Genomic DNA, 22319 nt, shown 5'->3' on the forward strand with positions numbered 1-22319 from the left:
TTATATCCATATTCAATGATATTTTGGAGAGAATATTCGAATGTATGCTATACATTACCATTCATTTGACTATGTATATTGTTGAAACGAAATTATATCGATATTTCTGTTCTGTATATGTTGCGTAACATATGGGGATCGACAGAAGTATATGCAGCGATACTTATTATACCAAAAGATAATTACTGGGACCTAGTTGTGACCTTGTCATTATCGATTAAAATTATGCAGTTGTATCCATGTTGACTTCAAGTTTTTATTGCACAAGAGACAACTTGGATATAGATCAGTTCGGATTCCAATTTAAAATTTCCTCAAGACAATTTGATCGACAAAGATGAAGAACTCATATCTAAATATTTGAATGTCAAATGATCGGGCATATGATGGAAAAAAAATTTGATTTTGTTTTAATGAATGAAAAAAATTTCACCGCCTCCGAGATTACCGAAATAATCTCCATACCATTTGTTTCGGAAAACGAATGTAAAATGCAGAATGTATTTCTTGTTAAAAAATGCCTTTTTCGTAGTGATCACCTTTTGTCCATATTCAATAATATTTTGGAGAGAATATTCGGATGTATGCTATACATTACTATTCATTTGACTATGTATATTGTTGAAACGAAAAGATATTCTGATTTGGTAAGAATTCTACCGATGTGACGATTATTGAAGTCATTCAGAAATGCGAAATACATAACAAAATTATAATATTTTTTTTATTTGTTTTTATTGAACTAGGTAAATAGTATTGTCTTAATAATCATTATCAAAAGAATATATCTATATACAGAGAGATTAATTGGGAAATGCGGATAGATGGAGGAGACCGAAATGCTCCTAAATAACCTATATTTCATAGATCTATCATTCTCCATTACCAATATGCAGGCTGATTTATCGATTTCCCTAATTTTTTCAATTAATCATAATTTATGAACCACCCTACACATTTTTGTAATATTTGTTCGGAGTGTTGTCGATCAGCATAATGAGAAAGCCGTATTCCAGGTCTGGCCTCGAAAAAATTGATGATTACATTTATAGTCTGAAGACCCAGTATGTCAATATTATATAATTTCATTTACAAAATTGGAAAGAGCCGAAAAAATGGGTAAAACTCAATTTGAATTTCCGAATACAACTTTCCCACTAGTAAGCTTCAGTCGAATGAAGAAGTTTCGAAAATATGGTAGCATAAAATTTAGAACAATATTTTTTTTCTCATATAGTTCTTCTCCAGGTTGAACCAATAATCTTATTCACCTAATTTCTGGCCCTCTTTAAAAAAAAGAGAGGGCATGTATTTGGGACAAATTTATTAATATCAATGGCTAAAGTTTCGAACACTTCGTGTATTGTGTATTGTATATGAAATAATTTTCACATCAGGCCACTTTTGAAGATAAATATAAAATTGAGGAAAATTGCTCAGTCACAGTAGCATAACATCCTTAAAAAAAAAACGTCGCTGCAACAAATCTACATTTCAAAATTTGGAGGTTAAATATGATACTTTCTCAAACCTTCTGATGTTTTCTTGATGATAGAAATAAAATAAAGCAGTGTATACATACTGTTTGATTCAGTTAATAATTCTTACAAGGTTCGATATCCAATACTGTAATAATAATAAACCTCGAACGGAATGCTGTATTTTATTATTACTTTTAGCGAGACGCAAATAAAAAAAAATCTGATTTCCTGTTTTGTTCATCCTTCAAAATGTAGATACATATTTTAGTGTGGACTATGTGGGTATATTTCGTACGGATTGAACACAATTCTTATTTTCTATTTTTTTTCGATGTAGTGCAATGAACAAAAATGTGTCAATTTAGGGACGTATGGGATAGTTTTTATCTTGGTAATTTTCCATTTCGAGTTCATTCAGAACATCTGGTCTACCGAAATCGGCAGGAATACCAAGGCGGCAAACACAAAGGATAGAGGTGGAGAGTTGTGAGCAATAAACTAGAAAGGGAAGCGGATGTCAACCTATTAGAGATGAAGGAAGAGAATAATTATATTGCTCCTCTCTCAATGTTCCAATATGCTTGTCGAAATATGCATTTCGACGAAACTTTTTCCGATTCACAAATAACGGAGGAATAAAATTATTAGTTGAATCATATTTTTCCCATTTTATCATATAATTGACATCTGAATCAATTCTGATTTTGAAGAAGTATAATTGAAATCCCCACAGCGTTTTGAGTTTTGCAAACACAAAAAATATCGAACAAATACATATTAACTTTGAGTATTCAACACAATGAATTGATGTTATTCAAACTGCAAATTGAATACCTTAATAATAAGGGCGAATATTCTGGATTTTTTTATCGTTTGCAATAAGAAACGATGCCAAGAATCATGATGTACCTACACTAACGTGATTTTTCTTCAGTGAATCAATTGAACACATGAATTTCTTCAATATTTAGCTCAATTTTCATTACAGTACATCTAGGAGAAAAATGAAAATAAAATTGAATTAAGAGTTATCAATCAATTAATCCACATTTAATGGTCAGTTGTGCATAAAAAATTAAAAATGCTACTGAAAATAATGTTGAAAATAATTGAATACAATAACTAGATATCTTTGGCAGGCAGACATTTTTGAAAAACCGGTAACGGGATGCTTTCCGACACATCACGACTAAAAAACTGCGTTGAAAAATACAAGGTGTCCCAGTTTATAAAGAAGACTCTCCTCTATATCTTTGAAATTTTAAGGATCCGTTACGAAAAATAAAAGTTACTGAAAAAAACGTATTGGAGTTTTTCGAATATCTCCAACAAAAACCAAAATATGGCGAAATATTTGAAACGGTGAGATATATTTTCCAGAAACGCCTTGTACCTCGAGAACGAATCAATATATCTATGATCTGCTTTCTGATATCTAATTATCTCGATGAAAGAGATCGGGTATACTTGGAGATTTTTTCTCTAGGCCTTACAGTTCTTGAGATGCTCTCCAGTTAACCTCGAATTTGGGACACCCTGTACTTCTATTGTGAACTGAAAATGAGTTGAAAAGTGCAGAAAATTTTCCTTAGCAACTTTGTAAATACAATATGTGATACTGCATATCAATTTTCATTACGAATTAGGATCATCATATGTTATGATATATGACTTCAAAGCCATTTGAGGCAAAATTCATTTATCTGTAGGGAAATTACTGCCTTCTCATTAGGCATTCTTTGCATTCGTTCGTAGCCATAATCACCAAAAACCATTGATCTAGGGTACCCATAGATGTGCGAGCAATATAAAATCTGTGATATTCCATTGAATTCCTATAGAGAATAAAGGCACATTGATGAGGCAGGAACCATAATGATTAAAATGCTACAGATATACAGATTTTCGACAAAATGTGGATACAATTCATGGATAAGACGAAAAAATATTTGTAATTTCGACAACTTAATATAGAAAATAATTTTGATTTCGATATTTCATCCGATATAATTAAATTTTTATTTCTACTTAAGACCGGAACACATGTATATTCTTTGAGAATTCCTCGAGGAATTCCATATAGAACAAACGAATGGAGTAATTGATTCATTGAAAGCATTTGAGAAATGAGTCTTAAAAATTTAATTCATCTGAATTTTCTTGAAATTTATTTCTCCAAAATTACAGTTTTCGAAAAATATTTAAAATTCGGTTTGTCAAATTATGCAACGCCTTTCTGTTCACAAGGATCTTACTTATGGGTTGTTTATGGTATATAATTTTTATGATGTTTTGAAATATGGAATGCAAAAAAAAACGTGTTCGCCATTTAGGTACTACTTACAGCCAAATTCAGTAGGAGGGGGAGGGATGGTCCTCGAGCTGTTTGATATTTTTGAAAAAGTATTTGAAGAGTTTTTACGCCTGCGACAGTACAGTTCTAGTATTTTTTCGGTGACGGTTAAATATTCTTGCAACGACAAATAGAGATAATCATCATGTTCGCCTTAGTGCTGTTTTCAGATGGTGTTTATCACATTTGTTAACAGAAATAAGTGAAAAAATTGGTTGGGAAGAAAAATGTGAGTGCTCCTTATAAAAGCTGTGGCCGTTTTGAGGCGGAACTAATTGCGGAAAGCAGTGAGTATATAATTTTCATAATTTTTAATTCTTGATTATACTTGAGATAATTTCAGATAATAGGAAGGAGCTGTTAACTCTGAAGCAGAAGTTAGAGGCTGAAGAAAAAAATTCATCTGAATCTACATCAAGTAGGTTTACTGCTGAAATCAAACAATAAACCGATTTTTCTTCTTAATCATCGAGATGAATGATTTCTTTTTTCGTTGTTGTATAAATAAAATGAAATTGAATATTTTTTCATTTTTCAGAAACGACTGTGAATAGTGAAATCACAGTCATTTCAAGCAAATATGATGAAAAATCCAATCAAAGACAAGGTAATTATGAAAAACTCATATCCTATGTTTGTATCTTGATGTTTATATAAAATTAGTTATTATTTACAAAAGACGATTTGGAAATCTTCAATGATGAAAATTCAATCAGGAATCCCGGGACAGCCATTGTATTTGAAGGTAGGAATTGAATATTAATCCATCATTGATTTTGAAAAGATGCAATTGCAGTAATGCAACAAAAATCAAGAATCTTTCAACCGAATATATTGAAAAATTTATTTTTTACCGCTCACCGATGATATAGATATAGCAGACATAATTTTTTTTTCATTTGCAGAAAATATTGAATATTGGTGATACCAGAACTATAACTTTTTTACCCAACGAGATAGAGGAAAATGAATGTGCCATTCATGTCGTCTTTTTTCGAGAAACTAATAATGCCATCAACTGCATTCCTCCATCTTCTTTTGTTTTCCAATACATTTTTATCGGAACGGTACACCCGACGGAAAAAAATAGTATGTTTTTGTGTACGGGGTGGGCAAAATTGGTGATACCTGAACTACAACTTTTTTACCCAACGAAATAGAAGAAGATGAATGTGCCATTCATTACGACTTTTTTCGAGAAACTAATAATGCCATCGACTGCATTCCTCTATCTTCTTTTGTTTTAGAGTTATAGGCCAAAATTTAAATTTGGTCGATTTTAACATTGATCATTATCTCCGTTCCTGTTTGTGCTAGGATGTTGAAATGAAAACATCATACAGACACTTTTTTGATAGCAATCCAGTGGCGTTCTTTGATTTTTTCCAACAGGTATATTTGCTGAGCTATAATATAGTTGTGTTGTATCTTATGGAAACAGTCGTTCACAGTGAACCAGAAAGAATCGCTATTTTTTTTTCGTTTCAGAAATATATCATACATCGCCCTCAGATTCGTTCAGATATCATGAAAAATATAGTATGTGAATTTTAAATGATTGAGTATTAAGTAGGCTGAATCACAGAATAATATGTCTCTACGCATGGTCCAGTTATTACTTTCCGTTTGAATACTAGATTCAATCCTCCATGGTTTGATCTCGGTTTAAAACATTTAGTCATTACTGGCGGCATTACGGAAATATTCGAAAATTACGAGAACGTAATCAACCGAATGTTAGGTATTTCAAACAGTTGCCAGATAAGTTCGCTGTGTTTGGTTCTTTCAAAAGCCACGTTCGAGGAAATATTCGTTTAGATATTATGAAAAAAATTTGTATCTATGTTAAATTTAAAATAAAGAGTATTATGTAGGCTGAATTATAGATAGAGATCAAACCATGGAGGATTGAATCAAGTATTCAATCGTAAAATAATAATTAAACCATGCCTAGAGACATATTATTCTGCGATTCAGCCTACTCAATCATTTAAAATTCACATACAAACTATATTTTTCATAATATCTGAACGAATCTGAGGGCGATGTTTGATGTATGATATATTCCTGAAACGGGAAAGAAACGGCGATTCTTTCTAGATCATTTTAAACGACTGTTTCCATAAGAAAAAACACAACTTGATGTTATAGCTAGGCAAATATACCTTTCGGAAAAAATCATAGTACGCCACTGGATTGCTATGAAAAAGTGTCTGTATAATGTTTTCATTTCAACATCCTAGTACAAACAGGAACGGAGATAATTACCAAAGTTGAAATCGCCCAAATTTCAATTTTGGCCTATAACTCTAAAACAAAAGAAGATGAAGGAATGCAGTTGATGGCATTATTAGTTTCTCGAAAAAAGACGACATGAATGGCACATTCATTTTTATAGATTAAAACTATTTATTCCGGACAATATTATTCAGACTTAGAAACTCACATACGATTAAAATGACCTCATTTTTTTAGCTTATTCGACTGCATATCTCAAAAACAATAATGTATGAATATAACTGGTATTTTGTTTAAATTCATGAAAATAATATTTTACAGCTCCGTCCCCTAATGTCAAATGCCGTACAATGCGTTGGTCTGAAGAAGAGAAACGAATAGCTTCAGAAGGCTTCAAAGAATACATTATGAATAATACATTGCCATCATTCCAAAAAATGCACGAGGTCATGAATACAAATCCAGGTGTATTTCAAAGAAGTGTAGCCACTATTAAAACCTGGGTCAAAAATGAAAAGCTGAAAAAATCAAGAGAGGAGATTAAATAATGGGATATCCAATATTTTGACTATACAGGGTGTCCGGGGAGTAACTGTACATACTCATACCAGAGATAGAGTTGGACTAGCTGATTACGGATTGACTATAAAAAATTAATTTCTGGATTTACCTAAAAAGCTACAGGGTGATTTTCCAACTTCATGGAAATACTTAGACCATCACAAAATCCAAACTTATTGAAGGATATTATTGAAACTTAGGAGGTTCTTGACACATGCTAAGGTTCAATCAGAAAGATATCAATTATTCCATTATTCCAGGGCCGGAATCATTAATCTCCATTTAAAGTATTCAGGGTAAAAAAAAACACTTTGTATTGCGAATTACAAATAATTGATTAGCTTTTTAGAAAGAAGCTAATTTATGCTTCAATTTTTGGTACCGTTCAGAGTTGTCACATCAACAATTATTTTTTTATGAATTTTTTAATTTGGATAAAGTTCGAAAATTGCAATTTATTTACCCGAACAGGACATAGTCATCTTGTGCAGGTCGAAAATGAATAATAAATTTTGTTAAAGAAGTCACTGAAGGTGAAGAAGACTATAATAATTTGTTGATATACTGGGTGGCCACCCCAGACGCGGATTTCACTTTGAGGGAGTAAATGAAGGTATGAAAATTGGTGATGTGTATAGGGTATGCAGAAGCATATTTCAAAATTATTCTTATGTATACTGGGTGTTCGACAACAATGATATAGACCAAAGTTACACTTCTTCCAGTGAAGAGAACAGCTGATGAACAGAATAATCAACTGTTGCGATATTTTAAGAAATAATGGCGATATGATTCGAAAGGCTGTATCCAATTTGAAAATTCGGCAAGAGAAATGTATACAAGCTGATGGTTTCCATTTCGAACCAGTTTTGAAATATCTCAGCAATTTATTCGTTCCTATTTTCATTTTTATTAGGTACTCTTTACTGTATTTTAGTTTTTTTCATTTGTTATTGTTTCGTTATTGAAGTGCTTATTAAAGCTCTGAACTTTTTTGTAAATTTTCTACTAATACATTCGCATTTTATATTCAAACATGAGATTTTCAGTTCTCTTCATGGTGAAAAATTCAAATTTTCGAACTTTATCCAAATTCAAAAATTCATAAAAAAATAATTCTTGATGTGACAACTATGAGTGATACCGAGAATTGAAGCATAATTTAGCTTCTTCCTGAAAAACGAATCAATTATTTGTAATTTGAAATACAAAGTTTTTTTTTCGCCCTGAACACTTTAAATGAATATTAATGAGTCCGGCCCTGGAATAATGAAATAATTGATATCTTTCTGACTTGACTTTAGCATGTGTCAATAATCTCCCAAGTTTCAATAATATCCGTCAATAAGTTTGGATTTTATGATGATCTAAGTATTTCCATGAAGTTGGAAAATCACCCTGTAGCTTTCTAGGGAAATCCAGAAATTAATTTTTTATAGTCAATCCGTAACCAGCTAGTCTAACTCTATCTCTGGTAAGAGTATGTACAGTTATTCCCCGGACACCCTGTATATGTATGATATCAAATTATGTTTTCATTTTTTCTCTATATACGTTATTATTCCAACGTGTTTCGTATTAATAGGTATGTATTTTATATATATATATTGAAAATTATTTCACCAACTCCTGAATTTTCATTCATATAATTTTTTCAATAAATTTGAGTATTTTTCTTATATGTTGTATAAGTTTTCCTATATTCTCATGTGAATTGAATTGAATTCGTTGCAACATGGTAAATTAGAATTATTTTCAATTGCTCCTCAACTTATAAGAATGAGTTTCATTTCAGTTTTGCATTTTTACCATATTTTCACACTTTTTGTAAGACTATGTAGGTATAAAATACAACTTATCAGTCGACCAAATCAATGAGCTATCCACAATTATATAATAGAGGAATTCATAATGAAATGGAACATTCAAATTTATATACACTGGTCCCAATAATTACCGTTGTATCTATTTTTGAAACGGTCCTCATATGTACCGATAGACTAACGAAAACTTATGGGGACCGGTCCCAATAAGTACCGCTGCATCTAAAAACATATGGGGACCGGTCCAATAAGTACCGAAGGTCCCCATATGTACCGCGCGATCTCCGAAACGGTCCTCATATGTACCGCTGTATATATATATATAGAGGGTAGATATTTTATACAAACGTTGGGTTGCAGCATGGGATCAAAACTAAGTCCAATACTGTCCCTTTATGTTATGGATTATTTGATAAGAAAATGCATACCAAAACTAATTTTCAAACCACCATTCCTTAAAAAATTCGTAGATGATGTGATAACAGCTATACCCAATACAGAAAAAGAAAATGTCCTCACAATATTCAACGGTTTCAATGAACACATACAATTCACCATGGAAGAAGAAGATGAAAAACAGTCCATACCATTTTTAGATACGAGAGTGTACAGGTGTGGTGACATTATAAAGTTGGACTGGTATACAAAGTCGATCTCATCTGACAGATGTATCCACTATCTATCTGATCATACTACCCAGATCAAAATAAATTTCATAAAAGAAAAAATAAGGAGAAATAAAAAAATTTGCCACCCAGACTTCGTGTCGAAAAGCATAAAAAAGTTACAGAACATACTACTAGAAAATTCTTACCCACCACACATTATAAAAAAACTATTGTTTTCCAGTGAAAATCAAATGACGGAAAACATAACAGAGAATTCGATAAGTGAACAAGAAGATCACGAAAGAGAAACCATTAGATACTGCTCAATACCAAACATTAGGACACTAACAACAAAGATAAAAAAATGCTTTAACAACAGATATAACATCAGAGTAATCACAAAAAACCAAAAAACAGTAGCCAACCTCTACTCCAGACTTAAATACCCTATACCAAAAAACTTGAGAACAAATGTGATATACCAGATTAAATGCATGGACTGCGACAATACATATGTAGGACAAACATCCCAATTGATAAAAAATAGAATTACACTACACAGAAGTGATATTAGACTAAACAACCGGAGATGTGCGTTGTCGATACATGCAAATGAGAAAGATCACAAGATAAATCTAGAAGATGTGGAAATTTTAGATAGCGAGAGAAATTATAAAAAGAGAACAGTGCTTGAAATGATACATATAAGAGACCAACCCAATCCAATCAATAAGAAAACTGATACTTCAAATCTCAGTAATATCTATACATATCTTTTGTCTCTGAAGAAGTAACCATTGTACAATAGCCCAGTAGAAGAAAGAAGAAGAACAGAACTTTCTGGACACCCCTGACTTTTTGACATTTGTCGTCTGTCGTTCACTTTTAGACATGATTTTCCGTTTTCCCAAAGAATGTTGAGTGTGTACTTTGAGTTTAAATTTGTATATTGTTTAATGATTACTTTCGAACAAATTGTACTTAGTAGAGAAAAGAGAACATACAAACAGGATTTTACAATACATGAATGAACTTTCTCAAAATTCAGTGAGTAAAATCAGAGTCAAAAATAATTGTGACCATGTTATATTATAAAGAAGTCTATTTGAGAGTATATTTCTTGTAGGAACCCTGAGGAAGGTGCAAATTAGATACCGAAAGCTTGGCGAATGAATAAAGAGAATTAAATAAACAACTTTCATATTGGTCGAGATCCCTTATTCCCCCCCTCACTATATATATATATATATATATATATATATATATATATATATATATATATATATATTCTTGCCCTAGTGACAGAACCAGGTGTTGTCCCCACGTTCTTGAGATAGTTCTTCATTCTGCCAGAGTTCTGCAGGCCAGAATAATATCCAATTCAGTAACGTTATTATTTCTCAGATCTAAAAATTCTTCAATCAGATTTACCATTCAAACTTTATGCCCCGGGTATGAAGCTCCCTGTTCGAACATTGATCGTTGCGTGTATATACACCCTTTCAAAGTTGCTGAAAAATTCAACAACTTGGCATATGCCAACTTGTTGAAAAATCCTAATTGAAATATATGCGAGCTTTATCATTCTCAAAAACTGCTTTGGTCTTTGGAGGTACAAATGAGAGCTTTGGTTATTTGTCTATGCCATAAACTTCTCTTAGATGGAAGTAAGGAATTCGCATTGTGTCTCTCTATATACCCTGATAAAGTATGAATTCTGCAAGCGGACAAGATAGAAGCAGAGAGCATAGAACGAGTCAGAAATACGTTCAGGTTTGTTTAGATTTTTAGATTCATAATTTTGAAACTCAATTTGGTTATTAAACACTTTTGCAGATCTCTTCCTCCCGATGGAATTAGAAGAGCAACGCACGAAGCATTCCTGAGACGTATAAATAAATGTCTAGAAATTAACGGTCAAAACTTTGAGCATCTTCTCTAGTTATAACTGCGAGAGTTTGCCATGGTTCTCCTAATAGTAACTTGAAGTCGGTTTCAAGAAGGGGTGAAAAATCTAAGCATGGTTCAAATAACAGTTCCTGAAAATTTCATCTTCTTGGCGTGAAGGGAAAAGAAATAGCTGAAAATTCAAGACGAAAAACAGTTTTTTGTGAATAACTCAGAAAATATCCATTTTAGGGCAAGGGTGTGATGCATACACTCACATTATTTTTTAACGTAGATTCAATATCTGCCATAAAAAAATGGGGTTCTAATTTGAAAAAATTGATTTTTCACGATTTTGTCATCCCTAACTTTGAAAGCGATTTTTTCATCCCCTGTATCATGAATCGCGATTTCGATTTTCAAAGTGGATACATCAATCTTACATCTTGAAAAATCCCAAAAATGAAAATTTTCCATTCAAAAACCTCGAGTTATTCTTGTTTCAGCGGAGCTCTATTTTCGATTTTTTTTTCGAACTTTTCCGCTCAGAGAGAATTTTCCAACCAAAACTGAAAAATGTTACATCAAAAAAACTTTGTTGGATAGAGATCTAATTCTTTTATTACCTTCGAAATAATTTATTTTAAGTTATTTCCCAACTTATTTGTTGGATGTCATTGGGGTTACGATTTCGAATGAAAACGAAAACAAAGAAGAAGAAGAAATCATTATTGACGTGACAACTCCAGAATCATTCAAAATCATAACCCCAATGACATCCAACAAATAAGTTGGGAAATAATTTAAAATAAATTATTTCGAAGGTAATAAAAGAATTAGATCTCTATCCAACAAAGTTTTTAGAATTTTATATTACTTATAAATTGTTTGTTTGTTCTTGCTGTTTTTACATTGTGTATATAGTTTTTTACAGGCTAAAAAAAGGGTACTGCACGAAACGTCGCCGATTACTATTGTATTTTGAATAATATTAAACCCTGAATATCACATACTGTTATTCTTTCATAACACACACACACACACACACACATATATATATATATATATATATATATATATTATTAGAAGGCTTATAACTACAGTGATTATATATATATATATATATATATATATATATATATATATATATATATATATATATATATATATATATATATATATATATATATATATATATATATATATGTAAAGGACTTATTCATTGGGTATCTAAGTTGAAGTTGAAATTTTCTTTAATGTTTACAAACGTTTCGGCGCATCCGCCTTCTTCAGTGTAAATATAATTTAAAAAGACATCACAATCTAAAAATTGCACACATTAATCAAATAAGTAAAAATGATTGCGAAATATCTCACAATTTGTTTTCCTTGTTGTTTGGATGTTGTCAAGTGGGTGCTGTCATCTTTATGTCATAGATCTAGAATTCAGTCCGTTCTTCCCAGCGAGCACAAACATCCCTGGGATGTTTTGGGATGTTTCGGATGTTTCGAGAATGTTGGCATGAGGATGTTTCTTTGAAACGTAATATGCACTTCCCAAAGAGGTCTCCGAAGGCTATTGGAAATCTTTATTTGTTCTGATCTGTGCCATCTGTGGCATTTCTTCGTCTACCTACTGAGAGGTACTGTCGTGTTGAAAATAATGTAAACGTGTGGATATCTTCTCTTGGCGTCGCACAGTTCGCCTTGGGAGGTTTATTCCAAATAAACAATATACAATTCACCTATTTCATTTTGCCGCCATTTCCACTTTCTTCGTAGTTTGGACTGTGGACTGTTCGGAGTTGAAAGTTGATTGGTGATTTGTATAATATTAACTACTTCTGTGTTGGTTTTGATTGTGAATTTAGGATCGATCTCTTCATAGTAACCAAATACAATTAATAAGTAAGTATTACTTGAATTAAATGTATAGTATAATGTCCAGAAACATACATATAACCTCAAAAGAATCCACGCTGCGTGGTTAATATTATTTGTGTATTTGGGACTAGGTATAAGAGATCATTGTATTTTGGTTGGAATAATCGAATGGTATATGGAAGGTTATTATAATTATTCAAGAAATAACTTTATAAAGTTTAAAGCCATATCATCGAGGATTTCAACATATTTCGATAATCTATCTCTGCCGTTGATAATTTCCAGAATATTTTGTAAGATTACTCTTCCGACGATGATAATAATCATTCATCACTTGTGAATCACAAAATAATTCAAATTGTCCCAGAAAAGTTCTTGTTTTTGAAAACTCCTTTAAATTGTTCCATCTTTAAATACCAGTACAAATAATTAAATAAATAAAATCGTTTCGCAAATCAACCTGGTCAGGAGCTATATACAACTCAAATCTTCCAGATCCTTTCATGCAGCTATTTTCTCTGTTAGTTTAATTGGAAAAAATCATCTTAACCTTCATATATTTTGTGAATTAATTGTTTGAATTGTTATTATTTTGTAGATGTGGTCCATAAAAAATTCCAAATCACTAGGAAAGTATTCGAACTCTATGCCAAAGATTGGTTTAGGCATATTAGGCAGAGGAGCAGGGACGATAAAATGAAGGGAAAATAAATTTTTCATAAATTTTTTTTGATTTTCCCTTTCGGTACATCTAATATTATAATCAGTTTGTTTTCTATTATTTCTGTTTTTTTTATGTTAAATGTGATATTTTTTTTGGTTATTTATGTTTGTTTTATTGAATGTGATATATTTTTTTGTTTATTCTCCCTTTCTGTAGTATAATATTTATCAATTGTTTTTTGTTGTTCAATTTTTTATGTGATATGTGATTTCTTTTACTTTTGTACCTGTTGAAGTATCATTAAAATATTTTTATTCTTATATAGTATTCTGTATTTCATTTAAAAACTTTGTAGTTCATTTAGAATAGAATGTGGTATCCTCAAACATTCAAATGAAAGAAAAAAGGCCTCACGAAAGAATTTCATATAAAGTCTTACAAACAGCGATTTCGTGTGCGCAAAGCGCTTTAGAAATGTTCTATTGTGTACATTAAAAGGCTATCAAAAAAACTTCTGAGTAGTTCTTTTTGTGACATCCCAGGGACATCCATATAATAGCCACCTGCGGCGGACATTGGCTGTTCTATGAAAGTTCTATTCATGTATAAACAGAACATCGCAGTGGATGTTCAATGTCTCGAAATCTCTTACTTTTAACATCTCTGAGATGTTTTTGTGCTCGCTGGGTTCATTGATTGTCAGTTCTTATTCTTCAATTTGGTGATCGTTTCAACAATGGCATATAAATACGGCTCAGATTTTTAGTGTCTAATCTGTCATTCACTGTGTTCTCGTCTGCCATTTGAACATGAATCATTTCCAAAATTTCTCTTTTATTTTGTTGAGGTTCGATTGCTGAAATTTTGGTGTCCTCGTAATTAAAGTCGTGTTTTTGTGTTTTCTTATGCTTATTCAGTGCTGTGCTCGCGTTTTTTGTGTATTTATGTGCGTTTAATCGGTCTTGAAGTCTTTGTGAAGTCTGACCTATGTATTGTTTGTCACAATCTCGGCATGGCACACTGTATATCACCTGTGACTTTTTTCATTTTTGGTGTTGAAGCTTTAATCTTACTGAAAATCTGGCCTATTTGATTTTGCGGTTTGTGAACTAGTTCTCTCTTAAAAGGTTTCATGATGTTGTTAATTTTCTGTGACAGACCCTGGATGAATGGTAGGGGTATCCGTTTAGTGTTGTCAGTTGTGGATTTTTCTTTTTCTTGCGTATTGTATAGTCTGTGTGTTCTTTGTTTTATAAGTTTCTGAACCATAATCTTAGGGTAGTTGTTGGTGAACAATAGTTCCTTCACATCTGTTAATGTCCTTTCTCGCAGAACTGGTGATGTCAGCTTTAGCGCTCTGTCAATATATCCTATTGCTGTACTCTTTTTCTGGGATTGGTGGTGATTAGAATTGAAGTCCAAGATGTGAATGGAATTTTGTTCCTTTCTGTACCACTGTGTCAAAAGCTCTCCATTTCCTCTCACAATTGTCATATCCAGAAAGTTTATGCTGTTGTTACTTTCCTCCTCCAGTGTGAATTCTAATGATTCATGGATATTATTGAAATGGTGTAGGATCTTAGTAATTTCGTCTGGTGTTGAGATAATTATACCATCATCCACATATCTTTTGTAGAATGTTGTTCCATATTGTTCCATGATTTTTTCTTCAATTAATTCCATGACTAACTGGGCTACAGGGCTAGACACAGGGTTACCCATGGCAACTCCTTTGATTTGTTTGTAGAAGTTATTTTCGTATTGAAAATAACTGTTGTTCATGATGAATTGAATAGTTTCTATAAATTTTTCTTTGGGTATTTTTGTGAACTGTGATATTTTTTCCCAATTTTTTTCAATAGCCTGCTTCGTCAAGTCGATGGGAATGTTTGTATAAAGTGACTTCACATCCAATGAGTATAATCGGTGGTTATTTTGTATTTTGATGTTTTTTAGTGACTCTTTTAGATGAAATGAGTTTTTTATATAGTAAGGATTAGTGTTTGTTACCTTTGAAAGGATGTTAGCCATATATTTTGACAACTTATACAATGGTGATTGTATGAATGAGACTATTGGCCTCAGTGGTATGTTCTCCTTGTGGACTTTCGGTAATCCATACATTTTTGATATTTTACTGTTGTGGACAATCATAGTTTTTGCTTCTTGTGCTGTGATGTATTTCTCTTGTAACCAATCTTTGACTATTTTGTTGTTCTCCTTTTCCATTGTCACAGTCATATCTCGTTTCATACCTTTGTAGGTTGTTTTGTCATCTAAGAGTTCTTGCATTTTTTTGTTATATTCATCCTTGGTTATTATTACTACTTTATTGCCTTTGTCTGCTCTGATAACCTGTAAATCGTTGTTGTTTTTCAAAAATGTTTTTGTTTTCATGAAGTTTGATTTGACAATATTTTTCTTTTGTGATCTACCCTTCAATTGTTTTTTGTATGTATTGAGAGTTTGTGTTATGTTTGTTCGGATGTGGTCTTGATCTTCCCTAGGCAATTCTTCGATTGAACTTTCTATTTGTGCAATTATATCGAAAACTGGAATTTCTCTCTCTCTGTCTACCTCTATAGCATATTTGGGGCCCAAGTTGAGTGTTTCTGTCACGAATTCAGGTAGTGTTGTCTGTGTTAAGTTTACTATTCTCGTTGTTTCTTTATTTATCTGTTTACAACTTTTCTGCGAATTTATCATTTTCTGGATTTTTCTGTCATGAATGGTTTTATGTTGGTCTATTGTATACTTCAATTTATGGTTCACATGTCTTTCTAGGATGTTTCTCGAATTTTTTCCCTTGATGTTTTCGAATTCGTTGAGTATTGTGTGGATTTTACCCTCTAACCTATTTATTATTTTGGTCGTGTCTGTTATCAACAAGTTTATCGTCCGGAAGATGAAGTTGTTTTTTAGTTTCTCATATTTGTCAGTGAGATATCCGCAATCGTATACAATATGATCTGTTTTCAGCTTTAAAAATGTTGGGCATAATCTATACCGTTTGCACTTAAGCGGGAATATTCTTCTGGTTTTTGCTTTAGCAAGCTTGTCTATTAACTTTTGTGTGTTCTTGTTATTGAGCTGTGCAGCTACGTCATGATCTTGGAAAATGCTTCCTTCCCCCTGCATTGTCATACTTGAATTCATTTTTACCTAGATCTTTATGACATGTAAAGGACTTATTCATTGGGTATCTAGGTTGAAGTTGAAATTTTCTTTAATGTTTACAAACGTTTCGGCGCATCCGCCTTCTTCAGTGTAAATATAATTTAAAAAGACATCACAATCTAAAAATTGCACACATTAATCAAATAAGTAAAAATGATTGCGAAATATCTCACAATTTGTTTTCCTTGTTGTTTGGATGTTGTCAAGTGGGTGCTGTCATCTTTATGTCATAGATCTAGAATTCAGTCCGTTCTTCATTGATTGTCAGTTCTTATTCTTCAATTTGGTGATCGTTTCAACAATGGCATATAAATACGGCTCAGATTTTTAGTGTCTAATCTGTCATTCACTGTGTTCTCGTCTGCCATTTGAACATGAATCATTTCCAAAATTTCTCTTTTATTTTGTTGAGGTTCGATTGCTAAAATTTTGGTGTCCTCGTAATTAAAGTCGTGTTTTTGTGTTTTCTTATGCTTATTCAGTGCTGTGCTCGCGTTTTTTGTGTATTTATGTGCGTTTAATCGGTCTTGAAGTCTTTGTGAAGTCTGACCTATGTATTGTTTGTCACAATCTCGGCATGGCACACTGTATATCACCTGTGACTTTTTCATTTTTGGTGTTGAAGCTTTAATCTTACTGAAAATCTGGCCTATTTGATTTTGCGGTTTGTGAACTAGTTCTCTCTTAAAAGGTTTCATGATGTTGTTAATTTTCTGTGACAGACCCTGTATGAATGGTAGGGGTATCCGTTTAGTGTTGTCAGTTGTGGATTTTTCTTTTTCTTGCGTATTGTATAGTCTGTGTGTTCTTTGTTTTATAAGTTTCTGAACCATAATCTTAGGGTAGTTGTTGGTGAACAATAGTTCCTTCACATCTGTTAATGTCCTTTCTCGCAGTACTGGTGATGTCAGCTTTAGCGCTCTGTCAATATATCCTATTGCTGTACTCTTTTTCTGGGATTGGTGGTGATTAGAATTGAAGTCCAAGATGTGAATGGAATTTTGTTCCTTTCTGTACCACTGTGTCAAAAGCTCTCCATTTCCTCTCACAATTGTCATATCCAGAAAGTTTATGCTGTTGTTACTTTCCTCCTCCAGTGTGAATTCTAATGATTCATGGATATTATTGAAATGGTGTAGGATCTTATTAATTTCGTCTGGTGTTGTGATAATTATACCATCATCCACATATCTTTTGTAGAATGTTGTTCCATATTGTTCCATGATTTTTTCTTCAATTAATTCCATGACTAACTGGGCTACAGGGCTAGACACAGGGTTACCCATGGCAACTCCTTTGATTTGTTTGTAGAAGTTATTTTCGTATTGAAAATAACTGTTGTTCATGATGAATTGAATAGTTTCTATAAATTTTTCTTTGGGTATTTTTGTGAACTGTGATATTTTTCCCAATTTTTTTCAATTGCCTGCTTCGTCAAGTCGATGGGAATGTTTGTATAAAGTGACTTCACATCCAATGAGTATAATCGGTGGTTATTTTGTATTTTGATGTTTTTTAGTGACTCTTTTAGATGAAATGAGTTTTTTATATAGTAAGGATTAGTGTTTGTTACCTTTGAAAGGATGTTAGCCATATATTTTGACAACTTATACAATGGTGATTGTATGAATGAGACTATTGGCCTCAGTGGTATGTTCTCCTTGTGGACTTTTGGTAATCCATACATTTTTGATATTTTACTGTTGTGGACAATCATAGTTTTTGCTTCTTGTGCTGTGATGTATTTCTCTTGTAACCAATCTTTGACTATTTTGTTGTTCTCCTTTTCCATTGTCACAGTCATATCTCGTTTCATACCTTTGTAGGTTGTTTTGTCATCTAAGAGTTCTTGCATTTTTTTGTTATATTCATCCTTGGTTATTATTACTACTTTATTGCCTTTGTCTGCTCTGATAACCTGTAAATCGTTGTTGTTTTTCAAAAATGTTTTTGTTTTCATGAAGTTTGATTTGACAATATTTTTCTTTTGTGATCTACCCTTCAATTGTTTTTTGTATGTATTGAGAGTTTGTGTTATGTTTGTTCGGATGTGGTCTTGATCTTCCCTAGGCAATTCTTCGATTGAACTTTCTATTTGTGCAATTATATCGAAAACTGGAATTTCTCTCTCTCTGTCTACCTATATAGCATATTTGGGGCCCAAGTTGAGTGTTTCTGTCACGAATTCAGGAAGTGTTGTCTGTGTTAAGTTTTCTATTCTCGTTGTTTCTTTATTTATCTGTTTACAACTTTTCTGCGAATTTATCATTTTCTGGATTTTTCTGTCATGAATGGTTTTATGTTGGTCTATTGTATACTTCAATTTATGGTTCACATGTCTTTCTAGGATGTTTCTCGAATTTTTTCCCTTGATGTTTTCGAATTCGTTGAGTATTGTGTGGATTTTACCCTCTAACCTATTTATTATTTTGGTCGTGTCTGTTATCAACAAGTTCATCGTCCGGAAGATGAAGTTGTTTTTTAGTTTCTCATATTTGTCAGTGAGATATCCGCAATCGTATACAATATGATCTGTTTTCAGCTTTAAAAATGTTGGGCATAATCTATACTGTTTGCACTTAAGCAGGAATATTCTTCTGGTTTTTGCTTTAGCAAGCTTGTCTATTATCTTTTGTGTGTTCTTGTTATTGAGCTGTGCAGCTACGTCATGATCTTGGAAAATGCTTCCTTCCCCCTGCATTGTCATACTTGAATTCATTTTTACCTAGTTCTTTATGACATGTAAAGGACTTATTCATTGGGTATCTAGGTTGAAGTTGAAATTTTCTTTAATGTTTACAAACGTTTCGGCGCATCCGCCTTCTTCAGTGTAAATATAATTTAAAAAGACATCACAATCTAAAAATTGCACACAACAAAAAACAATTGAAGGGTAGATCACAAAAGAAAAATATTGTCAAATCAAACTTCATGAAAACAAAAACATTTTTGAAAAACAACAACGATTTACAGGTTATCAGAGCAGACAAAGGCAATAAAGTAGTAATAATAACCAAGGATGAATATAACAAAAAAATGCAAGAACTCTTAGATGACAAAACAACCTACAAAGGTATGAAACGAGATATGACTGTGACAATGGAAAAGGAGAACAACAAAATAGTCAAAGATTGGTTACAAGAGAAATACATCACAGCACAAGAAGCGAAAACTATGATTGTCCACAACAGTAAAATATCAAAAATGTATGGATTACCAAAAGTCCACAAGGAGAACATACCACTGAGGCCAATAGTCTCATTCATACAATCACCATTGTATAAGTTGTCAAAATATATGGCTAACATCCTTTCAAAGGTAACAAACACTAATCCTTACTATATAAAAAACTCATTTCATCTAAAAGAGTCACTAAAAAACATCAAAATACAAAATAACCACCGATTATACTCATTGGATGTGAAGTCACTTTATACAAACATTCCCATCGACTTGACGAAGCAGGCAATTGAAAAAAATTGGGAAAAAATATCACAGTTCACAAAAATACCCAAAGAAAAATTTATAGAAACTATTCAATTCATCATGAACAACAGTTATTTTCAATACGAAAATAACTTCTACAAACAAATCAAAGGAGTTGCCATGGGTAACCCTGTGTCTAGCCCTGTAGCCCAGTTAGTCATGGAATTAATTGAAGAAAAAATCATGGAACAATATGGAACAACATTCTACAAAAGATATGTGGATGATGGTATAATTATCACAACACCAGACGAAATTACTAAGATCCTACACCATTTCAATAATATCCATGAATCATTAGAATTCACACTGGAGGAGGAAAGTAACAACAGCATAAACTTTCTGGATATGACAATTGTGAGAGGAAATGGAGAGCTTTTGACACAGTGGTACAGAAAGGAACAAAATTCCATTCACATCTTGGACTTCAATTCTAATCACCACCAATCCCAGAAAAAGAGTACAGCAATAGGATATATTGACAGAGCGCTAAAGCTGACATCACCAGTACTGCGAGAAAGGACATTAACAGATGTGAAGGAACTATTGTTCACCAACAACTACCCTAAGATTATGGTTCAGAAACTTATTAAACAAAGAACACACAGACTATACAATACGCAAGAAAAAGAAAAATCCACAACTGACAACACTAAACGGATACCCCTACCATTCATCCAGGGTCTGTCACAGAAAATTAACAACATCATGAAACCTTTTAAGAGAGAACTAGTTCACAAACCGATTTCAAGACCGATTAAACGCACATAAATACACAAAAAACGCGAGCACAGCACTGAATAAGCATAAGAAAACACAAAAACACGACTTTAATTACGAGGACACCAAAATTTTAGCAATCGAACCTCAACAAAATAAAAGAGAAATTTTGGAAATGATTCATGTTCAAATGGCAGACGAGAACACAGTGAATGACAGATTAGACACTAAAAATCTGAGCCGTATTTATATGCCATTGTTGAAACGATCACCAAATTGAAGAATAAGAACTGACAATCAATGAAGAACGGACTGAATTCTAGATCTATGACATAAAGATGACAGCACCCACTTGACAACATCCAAACAACAAGGAAAACAAATTGTGAGATATTTCGCAATCATTTTTACTTATTTGATTAATGTGTGCAATTTTTAGATTGTGATGTCTTTTTAAATTATATTTACACTGAAGAAGGCGGATGCGCCGAAACGTTTGTAAACATTAAAGAAAATTTCAACTTCAACCTAGATACCCAATGAATAAGTCCTTTACATGTCATAAAGAACTAGGTAAAAATGAATTCAAGTATGACAATGCAGGGGGAAGGAAGCATTTTCCAAGATCATGACGTAGCTGCACAGCTCAATAACAATAACACACAAAAGTTAATAGACAAGCTTGCTAAAGCAAAAACCAGAAGAATATTCCTGCTTAAGTGCAAACAGTATAGATTATGCCCAACATTTTTAAATCTGAAAACAGATCATATTGTATACGATTGCGGATATCTCACTGACAAATATGAGAAACTAAAAAACAACTTCATCTTCCGGAGGATAAACTTGTTGATAACAGACACGACCAAAATAATAAATAGGTTAGAGGGTAAAATCCACAAAATACTCAACGAATTCGAAAACATCAAGGGAAAAAATTCGAGAAACATCCTAGAAAGACATGTGAACCATAAATTGAAGTATACAATAGACCAACATAAAACCATTTATGACAGAAAAATCCAGAAAATGATAAATTCGCAGAAAAGTTGTAAACAGATAAATAAAGAAACAACGAGAATAGTAAACTTAACACAGACAACACTACCTGAATTCGTGACAGAAACACTCAACTTGGGCCCCAAATATGCTATAGAGGTAGACAGAGAAAGAGAAATTCCAGTTCTCGATATAATTGCACAAATAGAAAGTTCAATCGAAGAATTGCCTAGGGAAGATCAAGACCACATCCGAACAAACATAACACAAACTCTCAATACATACAAAAAACAATTGTAGGGTAGATCACAAAAGAAAAATATTGTCAAATCAAACTTCATGAAAACAAAAACATTTTTGAAAAACAACAACGATTTACAGGTTATCAGAGCAGACGAAGGCAATAAAGTAGTAATAATAACCAAGGATGAATATAAC

General features: G+C 32.4%; 1 protein-coding gene and 2 long non-coding RNA genes across 3 annotated transcripts in view; 2 read left to right on the plus strand and 1 right to left on the minus strand.

The window, feature by feature from the left end:
- The window catches only part of LOC123316425 (dynein axonemal heavy chain 3), a 2043583-nt gene that overhangs the window by 107876 nt on the left and 1913388 nt on the right, over positions 1-22319 (minus strand). The gene's annotated exons all lie outside the window — the stretch shown is intronic.
- Positions 3833-6603, plus strand: LOC123316437. Its single transcript, XR_006538074.1, has 4 exons — positions 3833-4252; positions 4373-4441; positions 4514-4579; positions 6394-6603. It is a non-coding gene; the product is annotated as an uncharacterized LOC123316437 (long non-coding RNA).
- On the plus strand, positions 9870-10270 carry LOC123316439. The gene is made up of 2 exons (XR_006538076.1): positions 9870-10111; positions 10191-10270. It is a non-coding gene; the product is annotated as an uncharacterized LOC123316439 (long non-coding RNA).

The sequence above is a fragment of the Coccinella septempunctata genome, chromosome 7 (assembly GCF_907165205.1).
Source record: "Coccinella septempunctata chromosome 7, icCocSept1.1, whole genome shotgun sequence".
Taxonomy (NCBI): domain Eukaryota; kingdom Metazoa; phylum Arthropoda; class Insecta; order Coleoptera; family Coccinellidae; genus Coccinella; species Coccinella septempunctata.